The 14116-nt window shown below is 40.8% G+C and overlaps 1 protein-coding gene across 1 annotated transcript in view; it reads left to right on the forward strand.

Moving 5' to 3' along the window:
* The first annotated feature begins 1532 nt into the window (after positions 1–1532).
* The window catches only part of SLC16A7 (solute carrier family 16 member 7), a 92094-nt gene continuing 79510 nt past the window's right edge, over positions 1533–14116 (forward strand). The window contains exon 1 of the mRNA XM_063446961.1: positions 1533–1724. The gene's annotated coding sequence lies outside the window, so the exon portion shown is untranslated. The remainder of the gene's footprint in view (positions 1725–14116) is intronic.

The following is a 14116-nucleotide window of genomic DNA, read 5'->3' on the forward strand; positions in this document are numbered from 1 at the left end:
AGAAAATAAATAGTAGTAAAAAAAAAAAAACAATATTTATACATTACATATTTACGATGGATGGATAGATTGATTGAGCGATCAATAGATAGATAGATAGATAGATAGATAAATAGATAGATAGATAGATAGATCGATCGTTCGATAGATTTATTACTTCTCCTAATTTTTCCTCTATTGGTCACTTTTTCTTACTTGATCTGCGAACCAAATGATGGAAAAATGTGCCTATCAGTGTACTGCAAAATATATTTAGAATGTTTATATTACGTATATATTTTGCAGCACACTGATTGGCCCATTTTCATGCCCTTTTTGATTTGCCTGAATCTTTTTCCAAATACTTCTCCACGAATAACATTTAAATGAATCTACCTGTTACGCAAACGAGCATCAAACATCCCGAACAAAATTTACATTTCTGGAAAACTTATTTTGCCTAACCGAAGAATCCCAGTGTGCACAAGTCTTGTTGGTAGTGGAAATGTAGTATCCACCAAAAGAGTGAAGCACAATCAAACATCAATTAATTAGTCAAGAGTAGTGATGTCCCGAACAGTTCGCCGGGAACCGTTTGCCTGCGAACATAGCGTGTTCGCGGTCGCGAACACGCGCAATGTTCGGTCCGCCCCCTATTTGTCATCATTGAGTAAACTTTGACCCTGTACCTCACAGTCAGCAGACACATTCCAGCCAATCAGCAGCAGACCCTCCCTCCCAGACCCTCCCACCTCCATGACGAATAGGGGGGCAGACCGAACATCGCGCGTGTTCGCGACTGCGAACACGCTATGTTCGCCGGTGAACGTTTCCTGGCGAACTGTTCGGGACATCACTAGTCAGGAGTAATTAGCAGGAGAAAAGCCATGGCCAGGGTACTCTTGGCACCATAACCTAGCGTGATATGTAGTGATTATGGTGCTTGGAATGCTCCCTTTAAGGGTGCAAAATTTACTCAACAGATTATGCTGCAATTTGTTGCATGATTTTTCTCAAAACCTCAAAAAGTTGAACTCTTTTGAATTCAGCTGATATAATCCTTGAAAACTTGACTATTCTATTTACTTTCATGCCAGCTTTCTCCAAGGCATTTACAACTAAAGAAATAGAATATTTTCTGGAATTAATGATCAACACTAAGAACCACATCCTCATTTCAGAGAGCAAGAGACAATATAGGAACGTACGAGAGCCTCCCCCCTCCCCCCCCCTAAACACAGGAGGGTTTGAGAACTTTAATATCCCTGCAGAAAGCACATTATATTATTATTATTATTTTATTGTTTACATTGTGCCAGCAAATTCCGTAGCGCTGTACAATGGGTGGACTAACAGAGACGTAATATGATCAATTCTAGGGAAGTTAAATCTCACAATTACCTTCTGTTTACACAGGTAACATTTATCGTAAAGCAAATTGCCAGTTATGGAAATATTAGGGTTGGGTCGCCCCGAGGCATTGCAGAATTACTCAAAGTGGAAGCTGGCTGAGATTCACACTCACTGAGCTAGCATCAGCAGGACCAGCACAAACCGCCCAGAAACCCTTCACCCCTCCCTTTTTTCCTTCCTTTCCGACACAGCAAGACCATTCTTGATGCATTCGTCTCACTAAAGCATCTGAAACGTCAGTGAAAAAAAAAACTCAAATGTTCCCATTCATACTGTAAAGAGCCATTATTAACACAGGACGACAGTAAGACATCTACACTTCCAGTGACAAGGTAAACTGATTCAGCTCTCTGTTTATGCATGGTGGTGGATGATTTAATATACCTTCAGTTGTGATGATCACAATCAAGCCAGATATGCTTATCAACGCAAACAAAAACATACACACAGCAACATTCTGCAGTTCACCTCGCATTACCGTCTACACGACTTGTTAGTGTACATCGTCAGTGATTTGTAACAAAGCATTGAATTACATGCAACTGGAAATGCAGCTTGCTCAATAGGAGTGCAGACCCTATTCTGTGTGTGATTTCTTTGTGATTGTCCTAGATTTTACTGGGGCGGTGCCTTTCTTCCTCTGCTGTGAGTGGAGAAAAATGACTCTAGCTTTGTGACGTATACGGATTCACACAATTTACTCCTGTTTGTTTTGGTGATATGGCAGCCTCTGACGTGTCAGGGTTTCTGTATATTTACTTTGAAATTCCAAACAGTCAATATATGTATATTTATTCAGCTGTTAAAAAAAATTCTAACTTAAGAATGGAATAATAGAATATTTTGTTATTTTATAGAATGTTCTGTTAAACATCTATATGATTTTAAGGCGTAAGAAGCAAACATTCAACAATTTCTGAATCTGTAACACAATTCTTTGAGAGAGAGAACTGGCCCAATAAATCTGTTTTATTTTAGAACGTGCGGCACTCCGTGTCCTCCTTTTTCTAATCTTCATGAAAATAATGTGACCATATGGTGTCATCAGAATGGCTGTACCGTTCGAAAACACATGTGCTCCCTGGTAATGTTGCTGTAATGCAAGCAGAACATTAGTGGGACGTTTGTTTCAGCTTGGCCTCATTAATCATATCCATGTGCAAAATAATTAGGTACAGATTTTATATGGCATGTACATGATGTACTAGGATAAAAACTGTGTGTTGCATAATCATGCTTTTCATACTGCTATTAACGTGGTTCTAGTAGAGTAGTGGCGAAAAAGTTGTATAAAAACACATGCAAAGCATAAAAAATTGTGAAAAGCGTTACATATTGTTGTTTTCGCTCAACACATATTCGTATGTGTGGCCTAGTGCATAGGTAAACACTCCGAAGGGCCCATACCGGTCGGAATATACACATTAGAATAGGTTGGCACTTTACAAATAGCAACTATACTGATTGCACTTAATTTGTCCATGTGTGTGGTTCTCATTTTATTTGCAAATGGAAAAGTTATTTTCTGCACAAAATATATCTGAATGTTCTATATTTTTTTCTTTTGACATCTTATTTGATAAAGAGCATATAGTGATTGTAAAATGCAGGAAAAGAGGCATCCTTACTCATCCACAAGTCCTTTTACAAAAATGCACGGCTGAAATTTGTGAATGTGAATGATTAACTGGTAACAAGAACACTGTAACTGGGTAACACATGTCAGGAGTTGCACAATATCGGGTGAAATAATTATACGTGGGCTATTCAATAAATAAAAATCTATTGCAAGATCTGCTTTTAATTCCAGCTCATACTTTTCAACAGGGTCAGACTGGAAATGCAAAACAGCCGTGGAAAAAATGTATGCCATCTCTGTAATGCATTACATCATTGCATAGCGTGTGCCAGTGTGTGTTTGTTTGTATATATATATGTAAAAAAAAACAGATACAATTTGTATCTTGTAATACCTTTTTTTATTGGACTAACATAATTTTTAATGACAAGCTTTCGGGAGAACCTCCCTTTCTCAAGTCTAAAGCATTTCTGAGCAAGACGACACATAGAATTCAAAGTTAAGTTGTGATACAGGGGTTTAAGTGACATGAGTGCAGAAAAGACACAGGTTTACTAGAAAATAGATATCATTCTTGCAGAGGGTCATAAATATCTTGTGTGAAGATCACAGAGTGAGGTGGGAGAGAGAGAAAATAAATATATTTATTATTTTATTTTTTTAAAGTGAGCTTGTCATGGCATTTTATTTTTAACAGATAACAGCTCTCAGGGCACTAAATGAGTGAGACCATGTTTGAATCCCATAGCACTTGTGGTGGCTGCTGGGATTGTAAAAAAGCTCATGGCAGAGCCATAAGCCAAATTGGTCCCCACTTTGTCTTGTGATATTTTGAATTGCATCAGAATTTCTATAACATTCTAACACAGTAAGCATTAGTATTTTATAAAGATTATTAGGGTTATTCACAAAAGTGCGGATGGTCCTGTACAGAATGGGTCAAAACCATAATATGGAGTTATTCTCACTGCACATTCCAGACAACATTCATGCTATTCAACAATGTCTGGATTTCAGCTTGCCAAATGTAAGTCAAAAAGCACTTGGCAGCATGAAGGTTAAATATGTGACGGTTGGCTAGCACTATTTATATTAAATAGCTAAAAAGAAATAAATAAAAAAGTCTATTGGGGTCTATAAGACAACCATGTACTATAATGAAGGTTTAAAACCACCCTATGCCCCCACCATGTGGCGGGTGAGAAACATATCTGATAACTGGCTAAAACTAGTGACTGGGTAGGCACTGCCTAGTTGTTAGAAAGACCCATCACATGGGACCTGATGGGGGGATATAGTCCCTACCGTGCCCTAACCTGTGTACATCACATATGGGACTAATTGTTATATTCATTGGGGAGAGCCTAGTGTCTCCACTGGGCCTCAGAACATTGCCAGTGGGTGGGGCTGTAATTATAATATTCCTGGTAAGAATCTAGTTTCCTCCCCAGACCACACCCAAAGACTGGTTACCAGTTTGAAACATTTAGTAGATATGCCCCCAGCTGCAGCATGGATTGTGGATTCATAAGCAGAATTTTAACTTACAGTATAGAAAAAAAATAAGACCCCCCTATAGGGTTTTTATTTTTTTTATTTTATTTATTTATTATACTTTTTTAATGTGGTGGCTGGCTAGCAAGCGAGGGCCAACCACCATATAATTAATCCTTATGTGGTTGAGCATTTTTAGAATAATTTCTTCAAATAGTACTTAAAATGATCATTCACTTGCAAAAGAGCACACACATATTCTCTCACAGACAGACATGCACTGATATACTGACACACTCTCACTGACACACACTCACTCTATTACTGAAACATACACAGTCTCACTGACACATGCACTCTCATTCACACTATACACTAATCAGCCACAATAGGAAAACCACCTACCTAATATTATCGCGTAGGTTCCCCCTTGTGCTGCCAAAACTGCACTGATGCATTGAGGCATGAACTCCTCAAGACCTCTGAACGTATCTTGTGGTATCTGGCACAAAAACATTAGCAGCGGATTTTTAAGTTCTGCGGGGGATGGGGCTTCTGTGGATCGGATTTGTTGTTCCAGCACATCCGACAGATGCTCAATTTAATTTAGATCTGGGGAATTTGGAGGCCAAAGCAACACCTTGAACTCTTTTTCATGTTCCTCAAACCATTCCTGAACAATTTTGCAGTGTGGCAAGGTGCATCATCCTGCTGAAAGAGATCAGTGCCATCAGAGAATACATTTGCCATTAAGAGGTGTACATGGTCTGCATCAATCTCTAGTTAGGTGGTACATGCAGTGGTGTACCTTGGATTTGTGCTTCCCTAGGCATTCAGGCACCCCCCTATTTTAAATGCACCGCACCCCTTACTGTCAAGGCTGCATCTCTTGCTGATTTGACCAACACACACTTTTTTGACAGACAGATACATGACTTCACTGATGCATGCATTGGTATACACTCACTAACAGACACACACACACACACACACACACACATTCACTGACAGACACACTTACTGACAGACACACTCACTGACAGACACACACACATTCACTGACAGACATACCCACACTCACTGACAGATACACACTCACTGATAGACACACATTCACTGACAGACACACTCACTGACAGACACACACTCACTGATAGACACACATTCACTGACAGACACACTCACTGATAGACACACATTCACTGACCGGTTAGAATATGAGAAGCAGAGCACCTCATGGGGCTTAAGATGGCCAGCCGACCAGATCTTGGCCACCCATGACAGGAGGTTAACAAGGAATCTGCCAGGGCCTTTTGGGATAGCATTTTTGCTGCTCCCCGGAAGGTTCCACCCAAGGCAAATGCCTTGGGTACATGCCAAAGTAATTTGCATGAATGCCAGGACCCATAGTTTTGCGAGCAGAATATTGCCCAGTGCATAACAGTGCCTCTGCTGGCCTGCCTTCTTCTCAAAGTGCACCCTACTGCCATCGCTTCTCCAGGCAAATGACACACATGCACTTGATCTAAAGAATATAAAATGAATCAGACCAGGTAACCTTCTTCCATTGCTCCATGGTCAAGTTATAATGCTCACATCCCCATTGAAGGTGCTTTCGGTGGTGGATAGGAGTCATCATAGGCACTCTGACCGGTCTGCGGCTATGCAGCCCTATATGCAGCAAAATCTGATGCACTGTGTGTTCTGACACCTCTTTATCATTGCCAGCATTACGTTTTTCAGCAATCTGAGCTAGCCCTTGTGTGCCTAGGCCCTTCTTTGCACCACTTATGGTAAGTACTAACCTTTGCATATTGGGAACACCCCACCAGGCTTGATGTTTTGGACTTGCTCTGACCAGTATTCTAACCATCACTATTTGGCCCTTGCCAAAGTCATTCAGACCTTTTCGCTTGCCCATTTTTCCTGATTCCTACACATGAAATTCAAGAGCTATATGTTGCTGCCTAATATATCCCCCCCCCTTAAAAAGTGCCATGAGTTCAAATTTAACTTTTTTTTTAGGTAAAAAAAAGCCTACTATGCTTTCAGTTTTGCTATTCTGACCTTAAATTTGAAATTTACTTTGATATCTCACTTTAGTAAGTAACCCTGTAAAAATTTCAAATGTATTTATTATAAATCAGATATTTACATGAAAAAAGGTTATTTATTACTGTCGGTGTGACCACACACATAATAAAGAATTTTCAATTATGTATTTTGCAGAGAAGTGAAGGGTCACACCGAAAGTAATATATTATAACTTTTTACATTTTGCAATTTGTATTATCCAGTTTAACTAAAATAACTTACTCATCTATTATCATCTATTATTTTTATGAATATGAACTGATTCAGCTGGACCATCAACTAGTTTCTCATTTACAGAGTTTTCAAAATAATCATTTGCCACTGCATTTGTCCAGGAGTGAAAGCCTTGGAGATTGATCACAGGTTGCAAATTATTTTTTGGTAGCCTAAAAAATATTGTTCAAAAGAGCATCATTTCTAAGGCAGCAATTTTTTTGCTGCTTTATTCTTTTATCCATCTAGTGGCTTCAATGTCTTCTCTGTGAACTCACAGGAAATCTATAGATCTCAAATTATTACTCAAGGTGAGATTTGCATTTATGCTAATGAAAGCAAGATTCCCAGACCAACTTTTGAAACAAGTACTAACTCCAGATCTGCAAGTATTGCAGTCAATAATAAAGTCCAAGTAGTTAAAAGGATACTATAGTCATCAAAACAATTATAGCCTAATGAAGCAATTTTGGTGTATAGATCATTCTCTCATTCCTTAATTCTCTGACAAGTAGTTGTTAAATCACCTTTGTTTCACTTTATGCAGCCCTAGTCACACCTTCCCTGTCTGTGACCTGCCAGGTCTAGAAGACTATTAACTGAACAGGAGACGAGAAATTCTAATATAAAAAGAGTGTGCAATCACACGATGGCACTTCACACCAGCGAAAATAAACGCGATACATATTACGACTACAGATCATTGCTGGAGGTGCAATCAAGTGGGAGCACATCACGCACACATATGGTGGCAATGCCCACAGATAGCAAAATATTGGAACAGAATCCACTCCATTGTCCAAACTATCTTCAAGACCACATTCCCTTTGGCCCCAGAGCAATACATCTTCCTCCTACCTCCCCAAGGCTTCTCGAAACTTGACACAGCCCTGTTCAAACATATAGCCATGGCGGCCTCGCAATTAATTCCTGTATACTGGAAACAAACAAAACCCCCTTCAATTAGGGAATGGATCCAAAGAGTAGAGGATATAAAACAAATGGAAGTAATCATACAATCCAAGTTAGGGAATCATACGAAACTAACCAAAACTTGGGCGTTGTGGAATACATTTGTTACACGCAAACACTACTTAACATGAAATGACAGGCCCCACGATGCCGTATTTGGAACTGGGGGGCGAGACGGGGGTGTGGAAGGAGTCGGGGACGGTCGAGCAGGCGGTGGGACTCCTGATCCAAGACGGACAATAACAAATGACTCTTCCATAAGGACAGTAAACACGACTGGTACTGACGCTCACCACTAAAATGAACACATAGGTAACGGATACTAACCTGGAGAAGAATAGGGAGTGAACAGTTGAATAGTTGTAATAATAACACACTAATACCAGACGGAAAGACACTTTTTTGCACCAAGAATTGTTTCCGAGTTAGTCTCCGAGTATGCATAACCTATAATGTTAGCATCATAAAGCATTATTTGTAACTATCTTCTTGAGGCTATATCACGATGTGTAACTTGCTGTTTAAGAGCAAACTGTTGTAACATTCTATCAATAACATTCTATCAATACCGATAATGTATGATTCATGGTTTTATACGAATCTCATGATTTTGTACTCGCATTGTTTACTACTGTAATTTTACTTAAAAACAATAAAAATTATAAAGAAAAAAAAAAGAAAGAAGAAAAAAAGAGTGTGCAATAAAGGTTATATATAAATGTTATTATGCCATTATTTTGTGACACGTTTTGGTTTTGGTTATTTGAATTTTTTTTATTATGTTTGTCACAGCAATGTATACGTAATGAACGTATGGGCTAGTCCCAAGTAAACTAAAGTATTGTATGTTAGTTCTGGAGCGGTGTCCTGTGTGGATTTTTAGGGATCCCAGCCACAAAGTTGTTGTACCTGTTGGCTGGCTGCATAATCCCTGGATAAATTAAGAGAGCTACGCCTGAGAGCCATGAGTGCCTTTGTAAAGGCAATAGAAATCACATTGCAGGCATAGGTGGATACCAGCCTGGAAGAAGGACTGCAGTGAATAGGCAGTGAGGATGATACCTGCCTGGAAGAAGGGCTGCAGCGGAATAGGTAGAGGGGACGATACCTGCCTGGAAGGAGAGCGGCAGCTTGGTCAGGTGGAAAAGCTCCAGAAGAACCCCAGTCAAGCCACGGCGACAGGGGCAGAAGAATGGCAGTTTTCTCCGGTTCCAGATAGGAAGCAATCCTGGGCGGAGGTACCCAGCCAGGGTACAGGGAGCTCCGCTAAAGTTTTTTAAAAAGTAAATATTCTTCTCTGTGTCCACTAACTGGTTTAACATGTAGCATACACTAACTATCTTGTAGGTGTTATGGTACTTTTTCAGTAAACCAAAATGTTTAAGTGTCTATCTGTTCCTGTCCAAATTAAAGAGAATTGAATTGCGTATATACGCTGAAGTAATTCAGTCTGACACACGGAGTTCAGGTTAAAATAACTTCGAGGAAATTTATTGGCAAGTGCAGAATCAGAGGGCGCGCAGGCCCTTTTAAGAGACATTTTCGTCATCATTGATTATCAAGATATCAGTGAATAAACATCATTAATTGGATTAATTGTTAAGTGTCTGGGTTAGTGTCCACCTATCAATATAATTAATTGGATCAAAAGCTAAGTGGTTAGTTCCGTGTCCACCCACCAAGAGGTGGTACTTTTCCGGACACGGGTGGGGGACAAGGGGTCTTGAGCGTCATTTTACTCGGTCGGTGATGTCAAATCTCGTGGTTAGGTGCAAGGTCTCTTATGAATAGAACATTTCATTACTACTGTGTTCTCATGGCCTTTAAATTATATTATGTTGCGAGTTAGGGGAAATTCAACAGTTCCTGGGTTAGTCATATCCTTATGGAGAATACTGTCCTTGTCTATTGTATTAGATGTGCTGAGAAATACTGTCATGTAATGTAGTTTTAAAATGAACAAGTCAGGTTAGGAGGACAAAATGGAGGATTGTCACAGTATAAGGTTAAAATGGAGTTAGTGCAATAATTGAATACAAGTACAATAAGGTTTTTTAATAATTCTACATCAGTCCCCCCTATGAAATGTTAGATTCTAAGAGATAAAACTTTATTAAGTTAGTACCAGGAAGACGTGTTAACCCAAAGGCACAGAAACCCTGTGGCCGCTAGCTAGGTGTTAATGCAAAGTGCAAGGCTGTCCCTAGTTCTGACCCTGATAGGCTAACTCATCCGTCAGTATGGCTCTCGGACACTTCACACCCATGGGTATCCCATGGCAGCTAATCCACCACTTCTCCAACACGGGGTCTTTACCATTCACTGACAGATGCTGTCCCTAAGTTAGTCCCTTCCTAGAATTCCTGCACTTTATCATCAAAAGGGATGGATTGCAGCGGCAAACAGGGTGAGTTGAGATCCTGGAAATCTTGGTCATAAACATCAAGTAGTGTGAAAGTGGGTGCCGCTTGGTCAATAGTCTTCGTGAGAGCTTTCCTTAGGCAGGGGAAGACACAACAAAAGAGAAGAGCAAAGATAAAAAAAGAAATTAGTATTGCCATACCAATATACATTAAAGCCTTTTTCCAACCTGTCATCCAACTAAACCATCTGTCCCAGGGATCTTTTATCCCAGAATTCCTTTTTAATTCTTCTGAGAGGTCATTTAATTTTGCTATGGCTAATGTAACTTTACCATTAGGACCTGTGTTTTCTGGGATGTAGGTACAACATGTCATGGTGTCGGGCAAAATTTTACATACCCCTCCTTTTTCGGCTAGGATCATATCCAGGGCTATTCTATTTTGGAAGGCCATTTGGGATGTTGCCTGCAATTGTTCGGCTAATCCCTGGAGGGCATCTCTGGTGTAATTAACAAAACGCTGTTGATTGTAATAAATGTAGTTTATCCAATTTAAGTTCTTGTTTGCAGTAACTATGGTAAAAATTGATTCAAATCCTGCAGCAACTTCATCTCTTGCTTTAAATTCATTGGGTACCCCCCTAGGCACCCCAATGGCATCAATGTAAATGTGAGGGTCAAAACTTCCTTTTACTGGGGCTTCACGCTTGGCCTTAGTGTGACTGGACTCATGGGTGTTGGTGTGTGTGTCAGAAATAATGTGTATAGGCATAATGGCCTTGGCCAATGTACACTCCCCCCACCACTCTGTGTCCATTCTGGATCTTAACTGCAAATCCCCACACAACCAGTAAATATCTCCCAGTGACCTAGTGTGCTGCTGCAGCAAACGTACAGGAACAGTTCTATATGTACTACAATAACCTGCGCGAAAGTTACCCACAAATTTACCAATCCCATCATGTTTGGCATAGCAAGTGTAATTACCTTTATATACAGTAACACCATGAGGAGGTCTTACATTTTTGGCTATAAGAGGATACTCCGTTGTCCATGCTTGACATTGAGACCTGTTGAAATTATATTGGTAGGCAAAAAGACTTAAAATGCAATTTTCTTCATTTACTGGCAGGGTTAAAGGTACAGTGCCCAGATGAGGCCGGGCACCACCACACACATAGCATGCGGTTCGGTTATGTTTGTTGGCATTATATTTCATCCATTCTAACCATAGGTTAACATCATTAAAACCTGTTTCAGCGGCCATAGTATCTTCAAAGGTGGGGTTAGCAATGGCCATCATGTCCTTAAAGGACTGGATGTGTGGTTTTAATGGGTTTGTGACCATATGAGTAGCTCCTCGCCACTCAGGGGAATTACACATATCTTTAAGGTAGAAATGCCCTAATTTAGTATAGTGGCCCTTTTTCCAGTACATTCCCAATACATACTGGTCTGCATCTGTTGGGCTTGGATGTTCAACATTAAGAATTAATTTCATTGGTGTGCCTCCTCCAGGCTTTCTCAGAGTCATTCTTTGAAGGAGGGACCTACCATGATCATCTACTTTAGATAAGGCACTTTTTGGCTTGTAGCCCCAGGAAGGCCCGGCATTCCATCCCGCCGCCCCCCAATGGCCACAATCATGTCCCCATTGTTTGTCAACTACACAAACATATGGATCTTTTGCATGAGGGATATCTCTATAGATATTCTGGATCTGTGTTGTAGTGAATGGGCATTCTACGATGTCACAATAATCAAAGGTATAGGTAGCCACACGGGTACATGATGAATTATACCAGAAGGTGTACCCACTAGCATCTTTAGTGATGGCTACTTGCTGGGCCTTAATTAAACTAATTAAGGAGACAATGTACCAGAGGTACATGGTTGTGCGGTATCTGCTTCCTCTGGGGCAGGAGACTTCTTGCAGTGGGAAGCGTGGATCCAATGTGGCCTGCCGGCCAATTTGACGGAGGTTGCGGTGATCAGGAGAACTTGAAATGGCCCGTCAAATCTTGGTTCCAGGGAGCTTTTCCGCACGAACTTCTTAACCAGAACCCAATCTCCGGGAAGCAGGTTATGGGTACCTGTGTTCAGATCAGGATCTGGAATTGAAGAGAAAACTTGGGCATGTATTTTGTTCAAGGCACTTGCAAGTTCAGTTACATAGTCTACTAAAACATCTGATTGAAGCTGTAACTGCTGTGGATAATAACAACCTAGCCTGGGTGCTGTCCCAAATAGAATTTCATATGGGGATAACGAGTGTTTCCCTCTAGGTGTGTGCCTAACGCTGAACAAAGCTATTGACAGACTTTCTGGCCAGGGCATTTTTGTTTCTTGTGACATTTTTAACATTCTGGCTTTTAGAGTGCCATTCATGCGCTCTACTTTACCACTACTTTGTGGGTGGTAAGGGGTGTGGAAGGCTAGGGTCACTCCCAGAGCAGTCCAAATTTCTTTAGTCACTGTTGCTGTAAAGGCTGGGCCTTGATCACTTTCAATGACTTCTGGAAGTCCAAATCTACATACAATGTCTGTAAGTAGGCGTCTTGCGGTTGTTTTTGCAGTGATATTGGCTACAGGGTAGGCTTCTGGCCAGCCTGAGAACATGTCCACTATTACTAGTGCATATTCATGAGACCCACTCTTGGGCATTTGGATATGATCAATTTGAATTCTCTGGAATGGGTACATGGGTTTTGCTAGGTGCTTTGCAGGCACCTTGATTGGTCTTCCTGGATTACATTTTGCACAAATGACACAGGCCCTGCAGAAGCTGTTGATCAGGGTTGTGATTCCAGGTGCTTCATAATATTTTTGAATGAGGGCGGCCATTAGGTCTTTTGACAGATGTGCAGGCCCATGGGCCCATTGGACAACTGCTGGGTATAAGCTTCTTGGAAGGCAAAATTTAGAATTGTTGTAGTAAATTCCGTCCTTTAGGACAGCTCCTTTCTTCTTCCATTTCTGGATTTCTTCAGGGGTAATTGCAGCTTGTTGTTCTCGCAAAATTCTTAGGTCAGTAGGAAGAGTTTGCAAGGTAAAGATAGGAACTTCTTCTTCTTGACCGGACACTTCTTCATCCACTTCCTGCAAATCTCTGGCCGCTTGCTTAGCAGCCTGGTCAGCTAAATGGTTGCCCTTTGCTTCATCTGAATCCAATTTCCCATGTGCCTTTACTTTCAAAACGGCCACTTCTTCAGGGAGTAGGAGGGCATCCATTAGTTCCTTGATTGCAGAGCTGTGTTTGACTGGTGTACCGGCAGTGGTAAGAAATCCTCTTGTCTTCCAAATGAGGCCGAAGTCATGTGCCACACCCAGAGCATATCTTGAATCTGTATAGATGTTGGCACGCTTTCCCTTGGAAATCTTGCATGCTGAAGTCAGGGCTTGCAATTCAGCTTCTTGCGCAGACATTGCTGGCGGTAGAGGTGATGACTTGAGAACTTCCTCTGTTGTGGTTACGGCATATCCTGTATGGTATTTTCCTTCTTCATCAGCATACCTTGAACCATCCACAAACAGAGTAAAATCCGGATCCGGTAATGGATTCTCATGCACAGTTGGTAAGTGTACTGTTTCCATTTTCATCTGTTCGAAACAGTCATGAGGAGTTTCTGGGTCATAGTCATTTGTTATAACTAGGTCTTTAAATTCTTTTTCTAGGAAGTGGCGTGGCCATGCTTCCAGAAGGTCAGTTGTTGGGTATTTGACAATACCATTTTCCTGTAGCTGTTCTTCATCCATGGTGGCCCATAACTTTGCCATGGGCCCAAGATCATTCCATGACTTTGTCTTCAATTTGGTAACAGGAATATGTGGGATAGCAGTATCCCTATGGCGGTAAAGGTAGTTAAGTTGTTGAGGTAATTGGACCAAGACCATGCTATTGCCTTCAGAGTCACAATAGAAATCTTGAGCAGTGAGCTTAACATCAGTCCAATGGTAGAGCTCATCTTCATAGCAAGGCTCGGGAGTAATGTCTGGTTTGTACCACATGG

Source organism: Pelobates fuscus, chromosome 3 (genome assembly GCF_036172605.1).
Source record: "Pelobates fuscus isolate aPelFus1 chromosome 3, aPelFus1.pri, whole genome shotgun sequence".
In the NCBI taxonomy this organism is placed as follows: domain Eukaryota; kingdom Metazoa; phylum Chordata; class Amphibia; order Anura; family Pelobatidae; genus Pelobates; species Pelobates fuscus.